Source organism: Mirounga angustirostris, unplaced genomic scaffold (genome assembly GCF_029215605.1).
Source record: "Mirounga angustirostris isolate CCGP_5_RB_7025 unplaced genomic scaffold, mMirAng1.0.hap1 SCAF_14, whole genome shotgun sequence".
In the NCBI taxonomy this organism is placed as follows: domain Eukaryota; kingdom Metazoa; phylum Chordata; class Mammalia; order Carnivora; family Phocidae; genus Mirounga; species Mirounga angustirostris.
In genome coordinates this window covers 37,052,077-37,065,226 of record NW_026991722.1, presented here as the reverse complement: position 1 = coordinate 37,065,226, position 13,150 = coordinate 37,052,077, and the positions used below count along the sequence as shown (strand labels likewise).

The 13,150-nt window shown below is 43.2% G+C and overlaps 1 protein-coding gene across 2 annotated transcripts in view; it reads left to right on the top strand.

Annotated features, from left to right (window-relative positions):
* Positions 1-13,150, top strand: part of MAPRE2 (microtubule associated protein RP/EB family member 2) — a 151,935-nt gene that overhangs the window by 121,716 nt on the left and 17,069 nt on the right. The gene's annotated exons all lie outside the window — the stretch shown is intronic.

The window sequence follows — 13,150 nt, the reverse complement described above, 5'->3', positions numbered from 1 at the left end:
ACAGCAATAGAAAGTATAAGCATCAGTAAAGGAGGAGCCAAAAAACTTCAGAAAGCTTGCTAAACAGCCCAGCAGCCTGAATGCTTTATCATAGAATCAAATAGCTCCATGCCTCTCCATATCCCTCAGAATTGGTGGGACACCAGCATGTACTAACTGATAAACTCAGAGTTCCCTTCTAATTCTTAAGATTCTGTTTATAATCATCTCCCCCATGAACGACTGACAGTCTCTAAAGTGAAACCCCATTCAGCGCCATCTTCTTTATATACAAGTCCGATTTTGTCCACCCAAAATGGAAGGCAACATGCTTGATGCTGAGGTGTGAGGGTCAGCTCTCTGGGAATTCTCAGATCTAGATCACAGTTAACGGACAGTGATGCCGTGTCAGTAACATTCAGTAATTTCTGTCTCGTCTCTAAGCCTTGTCACTTCTCAACCATCTGCATTAGTGGAAATAAGCACTGGCTGGTATAATCGAAAGCAGGAGATCATCTTTATTTTTTCGTTTCGCTTTGGGATACTTGATGGATTTTGCAGTGGATCTTTCTCCCCAGGTATTTCCTTAGGCTGATATTAAAAGTAACTTGCATGTCCTGACTATAATACATTAAGAGCAGTAAGGAGAAGCTCCAGAGCATCTTGTGGTAAAGGGCCCATATTAGAGTGGAAATATGATCATGGAATGGATCCTCCACATGTTGATAATTAAGTACGGTCTAAATTGACCAAAAAAAAAAAGTTTTTTCATCATACAGACTACTTCTATAGCCATGCTCCGTGGGTTGTTTGCTTTTGTATGAAATAGATGCACTCCACATACTCGGTGCCTTCTGCTGTTGTGAGAACATGCTAGGTTTTTCTGCCATTTCAGTAGAGACACAAAATATCCTTCTGCAGCTTCAGAGAAGCCGTAGAGCCCGTTGGTGTCTGTGTGTACTTGGGTGACTTACCTGCACTGCAGTAAGCTTTCGCAAAAGCGGAGGCTACCCCATGAGGGTGAATGGCTGCCTGACAAGTTGTTCTATCTACATTTTGAAGAATTGCATCTTGAATTGCTTTTGATCTACCAACGAGGAGCCTGTGTTAAAATATACATTTTCATAATGATAGAGCTCTGTTAAGTGCATATATCATTGTGAGTCATGATGTTTATAAGTTTATTGCAGTGAGCCTTATCTGCAACTCAAGATAGCCGGCGGCGGGGGGGGGGGGGGGGGGGGGGGAGGGGTTCATTTGTTAAGTATGAGCACTTACTAAACTTAAAAGGAAATTTGAAGTTGCAGTTCCTATAGCAACCACAGCTTAGACACATTGCAAATTCACATATATTAATGTATTTAAATCAAATTCTCATATACAAATACAGTGTGATGCATTTAGAGTTGCTGTGGAAATTGAGTCTGTGCTTTCTCTTTTCTTCAGGGACTTGAGTGTTCCAGCCTTAAAATGAGATCAATAGAAATATTAGATGGTTTCAGAAAGGAAGCAGCCTGAAAAGTATAATAGAATAAAGGATTTGAACAATCATACTTAAATCCCTCAATGTAGATGTAAATAAATCCTAACGGTATTTTTCCAGAACTATGAATATGTAAATACTCTCAGTTGTCTTTAATTTGGGTTCTCTAAGGCTGTTCATAGGTTTATTTGTTGACTACCTGTGATCTAAGTAAACATTGCCTGTCACCTTCTTTGGGAAAGAAGAGTTACTTTTACTTTCCCAAGAAGTTTGTTCTGTTTTGTGTTTTTAGGAGAGGCAGTGAAATGTAGCACGTTATAGTGATTTCGTCCTTGTTCTGATCTTGATTTTATGGCCCAAAATATGGTATCTCTTAGTACCACATGCACTTGAAAAGAATATGTATTCTGCAGTTTTGGGTTGTAGAGTGTTTTAGAACTATCAGTTAGATCAAGGTAGTAGATAATGTTACTCAGATCCTCTATGTTTTTACTGATTTTTGTTTTTGTCTAGTTCTAACAATTGCTGTGAAGAAGGTGTTACATTGATTGTGGAATTGTCTTTTCTCCCTTCAGTTCTCTCAATTTTTGTCTCCTGTATGTAGGGCTCTGTTATTAGGTGCATACATATTTATGATTAAGTCATTCCAGTGAGTTGACCGTTATATTTTATGAGGTGTCCCTCTTGATCTTTGTTAAAACTCTTAGTCTTGAAGTCTATTTTATCTGATACTAAACAGCCACTCTACCTTTCTTACGCTTACTGTTTGCATGGTATATCTTTCCCCATGATGTTAAATCTCTGCCTGTCTTTGACTTTATATTTGAAGTGTGCCTCTTATTTAGCTTATAATTGGGTCTTGCAGTTTTATTCATCCTCATAATCTCTGGACATTGCAATATCCAGTCCATTACAATTTAATGTAATTATTGATTTGGCTGCATTTAAGTCTACCATATTATCATTTGTTTTCTGCTTGTCCCCTCCACTTTTTCTTTTTTTTTTTTTTTAAGATTCTTATTTATTTATTTGAGAGAGAGCATGAGAGGGGAGAGGGTCAGAGGGAGAAGCAGACTCCCCGCTGAGCAGGAGGCCGATACGGGACTCCATCCCAGGACTCCAGGATCATGACCTGAGCTTAAGGCAGTCACTTAATCAACTGAGCCAATGGGATGCTAAAAAGCAACCAGCAGCTAGTGGACATTATTGAGAAAGTGAAACCTGAGATCCGGCTACTGATTGAGAAATGCAATATGGTCAAAATGTGGGTACAGCTCCTGATTCCCAGGATAGAAGATGGGAACAACTTTGGGGTCTCCATTCAGGAGTTGCAGAACTAAGAACTGTTGAGAGTGAAGCTGCATCTTATCTGGACCAGATTTCTAGATATTATATTACAAGAGCCAAATTGGTTTCTAAAATAGCTAAATATCCCCATGTGGAGGACTATCGCCGCCCTGTGACAGAGATTGATGAGAAAGAATATATCAGCCTTCGGCTCATCATATCAGACCTAAGGAATCAATATGTCACTCTACATGACATGATCCTGAAAAATATCGAGAAGATCAAACGGCCCCGGAGCAGCCGTTTTTTCTTTTTCTTTTTCTTTTTTTTTTTTTTTTTAAGATTTTTATTTATTTATTTGAGAGAGCGCATGAGAGGGGAGAGGGTCAGAGGAAGAAGCAGACTCCCCGCTGAGCAGGGAGGCCGATACGGGACTCGATCCCAGGATTCCAGGATCATGACCTGAGCTTAAGGCAGTCACTTAATCAACTGAGCCACCCAGGTGCCCCCCTCTGTTTTTTGTTTCTCTTCCCCCTGCCCTTTTTTAAAGTAGGCTCCACACCCAGCATGGAGCCCAACACAGGCCTTGAACTCACGACCCCAAGATTAAGACCTGAGCTGAGATCAAGAATCGGATGCTTAACCGACTGAGCCACCCAGCCGCCCCTGTTTCTCTTTTCCTGTTGTCTTCTGGGTTTTCTTATGATTATTTTTTTTCCAGTTTTATTGTGAAATAATTAACATATATCACTGTATGATTTTAAGGAATACAGCATGATGGTTTGATTTACATTTATTGTGAAATGATTACCACAGTAGGTTCAGCCAACATCCATCTTCTCATATAGATACAATAAGAAAATAAAAATCTCTCCTTGTGCTGAGAACTCTTAGGATCTCCTCTCTTAACTTTTCTGTAGATATACATCAGTGTTAGCTGTAGTCATCATGTTGTATATTACATCCCTAGTACTTACTTATAACTGGAAGTTGGTACCTTTGGGCCACCTTCTTGCAATTCACCTACCCCTGCTCTCTGCTTCTGGTAACCACAAGTGCAAGCTTTTTTTCTGAGTTTGGTTGGTTGGTTGTTTTAGAGAGTCCACATGTGAGATCATACAGTCTTTGTCTCTCTGTCTGATTTATTTCACTTAGCATAATGCCTTCAAGGTCCGCTCATGTTGTTGCAAATGGTAGGATTTTGTTGTTGTTTTTTTATGGCTGAAAAATACTTCTCTGTGTGTCTGTCCAACAATTTATCCATTGATGGACATTTAGATTGTTTCCATGTCTCAGCTACTGACATGAGGGTGCAGATATCTTTCTGGGTTACTGTCTTCATTTCCTTTGGATAAATAACCAGAAGTAGAATTGATGGATCATATGGTAGTTCTGTTTTTAATTTTTTGAGGATCCTCCTTACGGTTTTCTGTAGTAGCTGCACCAATTTCCATCCCTACCAGCAGAGCACGAGGGTGCCCCTTTCTCCACATCCTCCCCAGCATTTGTTCTTTCTTATCTTTTTGGTGATAGCCACTCTGAGCAGCGTAAAGTGATAGCTCATAGCGGTTTTAACTTACATCTCCCTAATGAATGCTGATGTTCAGCATCTTCTCATATACCTGTTGGTCTTTCATATATCTTTGAAGAAATGTCTGGTCAGGTCCTCTGTCCATTTTTTTTTAATCGAGGTGAGTTATTTGCTTTTTTTTGCTGCTGAGTTGTATGAGTTCTTAGGTATTTTGGATATTAATCTCTTGCCAGATACATGGTTTACAAATACTTTTCCCATTCTGTGGGTTGTCTTTCCCCTTTGTTGATGGTTTCTTTTGCTAAAGCAGAAGCGTGTTAGTTTGATGTAGTCCCACTTGTTTATTTGTTGTTGTTGCTTGTGCTTTAGGTGCTATATCCATATTCTGGAATTTAAAAATACTGTACATTCCATCTTAATTTATTGCCTTCCTAACTATATCTCTTTGCATTAATTTTTTAGTGGTTGCTCTAAGAATTACAATATAAATATATATTTATCTTTTCACAGTGTACTTAAAACACATATTTTATCTCTTCATGTAAAATGTGGAACCCTGGCAGCCCTTCCTCCCACTGTCCTTTGTTACAGTCGTCATCTGTATTACATCCACATACATCATAAATCCCGTAAGGCAATGTTACAAGTTAGACTTTAAGCTGGCATTGTTCAATAAGTGGCTCTTGAGCAGTTGTGCTTATTCTACATTGAAATGTGCTGTATGTATAAAATGCATGCTGGATTTGGAAAACTTAGTGTGAAGAAAATGAATATAAAGCCTCTAATAATTTTATTGATTACATATAGGAACCGTAATCTGTATATATTGTATGTATTTTGCACATAAAAATTAATGTCCTTAATTTTTTAATTACATGATTAACATTACATTTCTATGAGGCAGTACTGTTTTAAGCAATAAAGAAATTAAAAGAAAAAATAGAGGGCTTTTCCCCCCAACTTTCTACCATTTCCACTCTTCTTCAGTCATTCCTAAATATCTGCGTTCCCTACTGATTTCATTTCTCTTCAGACGGAAGAACTTGCTTTAGCATTCCTTGTAGAGCAGGTCCAGTGGCAACAAATTCTTTTAGTTTCCTTTCACTGTAAATGTCTTTATTTCACCTTCATTATTGAAAATTCCCGTAGATAAAGAATTCCAGCTGATCATCCTTTCTTTATGCACTTTAGAGATGTTGTTTCAGTGTCTGTGGCCTCCAGAGATGAGAAGTGCTTGCTCATTCTAATCATTCTTCCCCTGTGTGCAATACGTTGTTTCTCTCTGGGTGCGTTCAGAGTCTCTTTGTTTCTGGATTTCAGTAGTGCGACTGGGATGTACCTAACCATGATTCTCTTTGAATTTATCTTATTTTGGAGTTCATTAAGCTATTAAATCTCTAAGTTTATGTGTTTTACCATATTTGGGAGGTTTTCAGCCATTATTTCAAATATTTTTCAACTCCGTTCTCTCTGTCCTCTCCTTCTGGGACTCCGTTTATCCATATTTTAGAGCTTTTGAAATTACCCCCACAGCTTCCTGAGGTGCTCTTGACTTTTTTCCCCAGCATTCTTTCTCTTCTTTAGATTAGATGGTTTCTATTAATACATCTTCAGGCTTACCCTCTTTTTTCTCGATGTCATCTCTCTTCGGTTGAGCATTTTTAAAATTTCCACTATTGCATGTTTTCGGTGGTAATTCACTTTCTTTCTTTCTCTATTGATATTGCCTACCTTTCATTTACTATGACCGTATTTCACTGAGCGTGGTTATGAGATAGCTGCTTTGAAGTTCGTGTCTGCTAATTCCACCATTCTGACCACCTCACAATTGGCATCTGTTGATTTTATTTGAGAACCTGTCACATTTTCCTAGCTCTTCATAGGTTGAGTAATTTTGGATCGTATCATAGACATTGTGGTGTTTTGTTGGGGACATTGCAGCTTTTGGTGTTTTGCTCCAAAGAGTGTTGATGTTTTTGGTTTAACAGGGACTGAATTAGAGTCCAAGTAAAAAGTACTCAAGAAGTTAAATTTCACTGAGAGGGTCCAGAAGGCCTGTGCCTTCATGCAGGACTTCCTTTTCCTCATTACCCACAAAACCTTGGTCTTCACTTACCTTTTGAGAAAAGTCTGCCCTTTAAACACAAATGTTGCTCTCACCCCAAAGCCATTATTTATTGCAGGAAATGCATTTTCCCATGTCTGCTCTTTAGACCAGACCGGTCCATGATGGCACTTGACGTCTCAGAGCCGTAGGGGAGGCCCAGGCAGCCTTCTTGTCCCTTCATGGTCTCCCCATCAAGATAAGTCATGTCTGTTTATTCATGCTCCTGCTATTAACTGCCCTCTCAGTCCCCCATCATCTAACCATATACTGTACCACCCACATACCTGCTCACTTCTTCAAGGATCAGATGTTTGTTTTAAGAGCTCATGTAATATCAACTCAAAACAAGAGGTGCCTTGTCACTAATCTCGTAAATAGTGAGAATTGTTTTCCAGTAGATGCTAGCCTGTCTTACTACATGAACACTGTCTCTTTCACTCCATCCCTGCCCTGTGTCAGTGTTGAACCCCCTTGGTCTCCTGCTAGTAAGAAACCATCCCATTGCTAAGCTGCATTCCACGTGAGAGCTGTTCATGGGAAGAAGAAGGGTATTGGTGGTTTTGTTCCTCCGGTTACACATCCATCTTAGGTAAGATATATAAGATGCACCACTGGGCATCGGGATAGTTTTCTCCTCAAAGAACAATTGAAACTGCATTTCTCAACCTGTAAGGATAAAACCACAGCATACAATATGCACAGGGCTCTGCCTTGCCAGGATACTGACTATCTGTGAGTTTGGAAACATGAAGAATTCAGGAGCTTCCGATAGGAATCTTCTGGTGGTATCTGAGGATGAGGCCAAGAACCTTCTTCCTAGGAAGAGCCACGCATTTTTTATTGCATCTCAATGTGTTTGCTTACTGAGACCGCATCTTTGACAGGTGATTTACTAATTCAGTGTACAACTTTTAGTTTGGCTTTTTGAAATCAAAATAGGACCTAATTTTCCATAAAACTAGAATTTTTGAAAGCTTAGAGATCAAAACCTACAACCATCACCCCTGTTTTTGAGGTGGGGAAGCTGCGGCACAGAGAGGTTCAGTAACTTGCCAGGGTCACACTGTAGAAAAGGGGACCCAAAGTTTAAAGTTTGACCCTGTGATTCCAGAGCCTGCACTCTGAAACCATTATAATGCCTCTGAAATATCATGGATGTGGTCTTGTTTTATGTTATCTCCTCCTCACACTATTCTGAACCACAGTAAATTTTCACAAACCACATTCAAATTGCATAGCCTCTGGAGGACCTAAAGGACTCTGCAGTGTCCTATAGGCTTGAAACAGAGCACATGCTGTTCAATTTGAATGGCATTCTTTTTTTAAAATAGCAATAATTTTTCAAGTTTAAAAACAGTCTCATGCATCCTTGCAACAGGTTCTTGGTGAGCATTACCCTACCTTCTATAAACCCATCAATGCAGGAAACATTGACCTTGGAGCAGAAATATGTATGAAGCCTGGCATACTGAGCCCCAGATGAGTGGGATTACTAATCTCGGATTTCTTAATCCTTTGATTCAAATCCTTCTCTGAGTAGATGGTCTGGGTAATTTCAGAGGAATATAATATGCCCCTCAGACAAAACTGGCATCTGTTTTGGCAGGCCATCCTCTGCTCCCTCCCACGGGACTCTGCAGAGGACCCATGGCCTCCTTTGTTGTCCCACCTGCAGCTGGGAAGCAAACCCTCCCAGTCCTTCCGTAAACAGCACTGAGTCCTTTCATAACCAGCATCAGGTCATTTTTACTGCTTCCTGGGTATGTTGAAATATTAATTGGTTTTGCACTAAATTCCACAGGTTACTCTGATCATCCCTTTTCTCTCCAAAGGAATAATAACTTGGTGTTTGGCTTCTTAGCCTCATAGTAAAACTTATGTGGCTTCAAAAGGCCATGACTTAGCATTTACTCTCAGTTTCCATAAACACAATATCACCGGTCACCCTCGTACCGATTTTTCTTTCCTTTGTCACTTGGTGTGTTGGGCAGGAATAGAAAATAGCTTTGACTTTGAAGAATTTTCTAGACTCCCTCTGAATAGGGTGAACTAAACTATCAGCCAGTTCTGTCTTGTTCAATAATTTTTTCTCCATTTGCCACACTCATAGAAGGTTCTCATTTAGAATTTGTTGAATTGATTTAAACTGAATCACTGCGTGTCCGTTTGGATCCAGGAAGATGCAGTCCTTAAGCTGATATATGGCTATTTTTGATGTTCTCCCCAGTCATCTCCATCACATGAGGAGCCCCTTGTATTATAGCTTAGGAAATAGCATGGTGCCCTACCCAGTAGCTCAGAAAAAAATTTCTTAAGGAGCAGTTCCTATTTACTGGACGTGTTGTTCTTTTTATGAAAGCTTTACTTGAATTCTCATTCATTCATTCTCTCAACACGTATTTAAGGCAACTGTAAGAGGTTCTGGAGATACACCGTGATTCAAGGAAGTTACAGCCTTGTGACAAAACATGGCAATAAATAGACAGTAGCAGTAAAGTGAGGTGTATGCTATCAGGGTGTGTGGAAAGACCATCCGAGCTGGTCTTGCATGTTCTAGAAAGGCTTCTGGGGGAAGAGTGAGATTTGACTAAGACCTGCTGAATGAGTAGAAGTTAGCCAGGTCAGGAGTATGGACAGGAGCACTGCAAGCTTTCAGAAAGAGTAGAATGTTGATGTCAACAGAGAATATGCCATATTGAGTGAAATGCACATTGTTCCGCGTGAATGTTGAGATTGTAAGGCTGCAGAGGTGAGCGGGGCACCCTCGTAGGAGTTGAGAGGCCGTCTCCATGTCGTGCTGCAAAACAGCTGCTGCAAACTTAGCAGCTTAAAACACCACCACACGTATTGTCTTCCGCCTTCTGAAGTCCGGGCCGAGCTTAGCTGTGTTCTCTGCTTGAAGGTTCCACAGGCGGCGGTCTAGGTATTTGCTGGGGCTCTGGTCTAATCAGAGGCTTAACTGGGGAGAGCTCCCTTGGGCTGTGACCGTTTCTTTGAGGCTGCAGAACTGAGGCTTCGGTTTCTTGCCAGCAGCAGCTCTCAGTTCCCAAAGGCCACCTGCAGTCCCTCGCCACGTGGGCTTTTCCAGCATGCGTGCTTACTGCATGGAAGCTTGCTTCTTCAAGGCCAGTAGGGGGATTCTCTCTAGCATGTACGCTAGCCAAACAGTTCTGTAGAGTACCGTCATCATGAGAGTGACCTCCCCATCACCTTTGCCGTATTCTCTCAGAAGCAAGACACAGGTCCCACCCATACTCTAGGGGAAGGGACTGTACGAAGGTGGGATTACCATGAGGTGAAGCTCACTGGGGGGAGGGGGTCACCTTAGGTTCTGTTGGTCACAGAGGTTTACACTTCAAAGGGGGCCGTTGGGAGTCATTTAAAAAGTTTTAAGTACAAGTTTACTCTTTCGTACAGAAAATCCATGGAGGATGTAGAGTTACAATCCAGAAGAACAGCTAAGAAGCTGTTACAACGGACCATTTAGGGGGAGGAGGTTGGCCTAAACAAAGGTCATGGGCCATGTGGGTTATGAAGACTTTTTAAGGAGATGGAGTCAATAAAACTTGACAATTGGACATGAAAAGTAAAGGAGAAGGGAAGCCAAGGATAAGTGATGCCCACGTTTCTGGCTTAATGGTTGCTTGGTGGAAGCAGAGAGCCCGGGACAGGAGCCAGTTACAGAAGAGGAGAGGAGAGGACTCCTGTGGGGCTCAGCCCTGGTTCTCACCTCCCTGAGCTCCAACTGCTCTGTGGCCTCAGACCATGTCTCTCTCTCTGCAAGGGAGTCTGGGTAAGATAGTTTTAAGAGCACAGCTGACTGGCCACCATCAGAAAAACAACCTAAAGCACTGGTCTTGACAATGGAGTCAGTAGGACTGTATCTGTACATTATGAAGTCATTGTGTTCCCCCCAAATAGCCATCTTAATTTGTAAGGCTTTTGCTTAAAGGACTGCTCTATGCCAGGAGCGCAGGGACACCATGAGGTCACGGTGATGCCTTTGTGTTTTCACTCTTAGCGGTCTGGGTACGTTTGTTAGGCTGCTTCAGCCACCAGCTTTTCTTATTGCTGCAGTAAACAGGTTGGGGGGAAGGGGGCTCCCCTAAATTGTTGGGATTCTGATGTGATTGTTTTCATGGGAGTGAGGGATTCTTGCCATTTCTAGAGGAAACTGCTCTGAGGACAATTTGAACTAAGTGATTGGTTAGCACCTCGTGTGTTTCAGAGCACACTTCATTGTTACCAAGATATGAGAGGTGTGAAAAGTCAGTTTATCACAAGAAATACACCACATTCAAATAACTATTCAGAGGTTAGATTTTTTAATACTTGAGCCATTTGAGGAGGAGGAGTTCTTTCGTGCATTTTTTCCCACTATGAAAAATTCTCTGAAACCATAGTGACTCAAGCAGAGCCTGGAAAATACTGGAGAATCACATGATGGCTAAAAATAAGCACATCATCTCCAGCAGGGACAGTAAGCAGGGCAGAAGTAACTCGGGTTTATGAATGCTCACACTGCTGGACACACTTGGGCCCTCCTGCCCATCACAGGGGCAGGCTTTGTGACCGCTGGCTGGGGAAGGGGAGCCCCCAGACCCCGGAGCTCTCGGTGCAGGGCCAGCCGCACCCTCCCCAGGCTCCTGACTTTTGGTGTAGCTCGCTGGCATGCCCTCTCGGGGCAGGGTCAGTTATCAGACTGTGTAATGACCCTCGAGCAGTGAACTGGGAGGGACACGGGCTGACTCATAGCTCCTGTCACTGCCTCCTTTTCTTCAACCCTCCCCCTGGAATCCATAGCAGCTGCTATTGATCACAGAATGTCTTCTTGTTACTGTTAACATGGCAAAGTGTAAGTTGTATACGATGGCCAGGCGTTTGGTGCCTGTTTAAGAGGGTACACGATAGGGTCGTCACCACTGGAGCACCGTGAATGATGTACCAGAAAGAAAACTTGGCTTGAGCGCTCGCTGCTCCCACCCAGGAGAATGAGGCCGCTCTGCATCTGCCCTCCACACCGCCAGGGACCATGGCACCCCTCCGCTCAGGAGCCTGCAGCGGCTTCCCTCTTCCCTCGGAAGGAAAGCCCACGTCCTAAGCCCAGCCTCTCAGGCCCTAGTGATCTGCCCCCACCCCCTGCCCCCAGGCTTGCCGTGCTCCAGCATCCCACCTGGCTCCTGAACAGATGAGGCAGGGCCTTTGCCTGGAATGCTCTGCTCCTGGCTTCCCCTCTCTCAGGTCTCTGTTCAAATCTCACTTTCTCCACGAGGCCCTGAAGTAAGGGTTACTCCTGCAACCGGCACGTCGCTTTCAGGGATCCCGCAAGTTGCGACTGTGGAGTTGTCACAAGAGATGGAGGCTTCTTTGAGGACTGGGACTTTGGAACCAGGCTAACCCCCCATACGTGCCTCAGTCTCTGCTGGGCTGCTGCAGGGCTCCCACCAGCAGCGAACACTTAACGGTCCTTCTGAGGGGGCCTGGGTCTAGTGAGGCCCATGGAAGGCTTGAGGGTCTGAGTGAGGAGTTGAGACTGGAGAGAGACGAGTGCTGGACACTCAGGTTCCCTGGAGTTGGTCCTGCAAACGGCTGCTCACCCACCCCAGCCCCCGCCCAGCACTGCTCACCCCTGCCCTGCTCTACCTTTCTCTTTTCCATAGCATTTACTTGCTATTTTATTATGTTATTCATTATCTAATTCCCCCTGTTAGAATCTAAATTCCACCACGACCGGCATCTTCTGTTTCGTTCATTGATTTATCCCAGCTGCCTATAGCTTGCCAGGTACACAGTAGGGGTTCAGCAAACATGAGCTGCGTGAATGAATGAGTCAAAGTAATTTAAGAAGGAACACAGAGACTTGGGCTGCAGCCTGCTGATTTTCAAGATAGAGAGTAAATGGAGCGGGAGAGCCTAAGCCTTGGTGCCCACTGGTGGTTTATGGCTTAAAATTTTTTATAGAGATTTTCTTGAAAACGAGTTGGATTTTCTTATTACTTTAGCAGGTTCGTTTTAATTTTGCTAGTACCGAGAAATGGGAAACCTGTGTACTTCGTCATTAGTTGAATCACCTCTCATTGCTGAGTTATAATAACGTGAGCTAACATTTAATGAGCACCTACTATGTGCTAGGCTCTTGTGTAAGAACTTTCCATGTATGAACTTATGTATTGTTCCCAACTCTGGGAAACAGGCACTGCTATTGAGTCTTCAACATAAGGCCTGGCGGCGGCCCAAGCCACACCACTCAGCCAGTAGCAGAGCCAGGACTCGTGGCTGTAGGGCCCCCCCCCCCCCCCGCCCTGGCTGAACCACTGCCTCCCTAAGGGCAAGATGAGGGATGACCATTTCAAGACCAGATCTTCATTCCCACACGGTTGATGTGCTTCGTGCTAGGCTCCAAGGTGCTCAGAAAAGGAGCTGCCCACTTTTACAAGCTGACACTGAAGTAGCAAAAAGGAAGAACCCCCCTTGGCCCCTGGCTGCACTGGCGACAGAGGCCTGAAGGGCCATGACTAGTGATTTCCGAATAAAAGAACCAGCCTCTTGGTGATCTCCTGAGTCGGAGCATCCCCGAACCCCTCGAACCCCTGCCGATGTTCATTTGGACTGAACTCTGGCCACCGAGGTGCTTTTCTTTTTTGGCCTTCAGAGAACCGATGACAGAACCTGCGAAGGGAAGGTACAGAGCCGTTTTGAAGGAAAAGGTCAGCTCTTGCATTTGCAGTCATCGTAATTGTGGCGGCGTGGTTGGTCATACTGC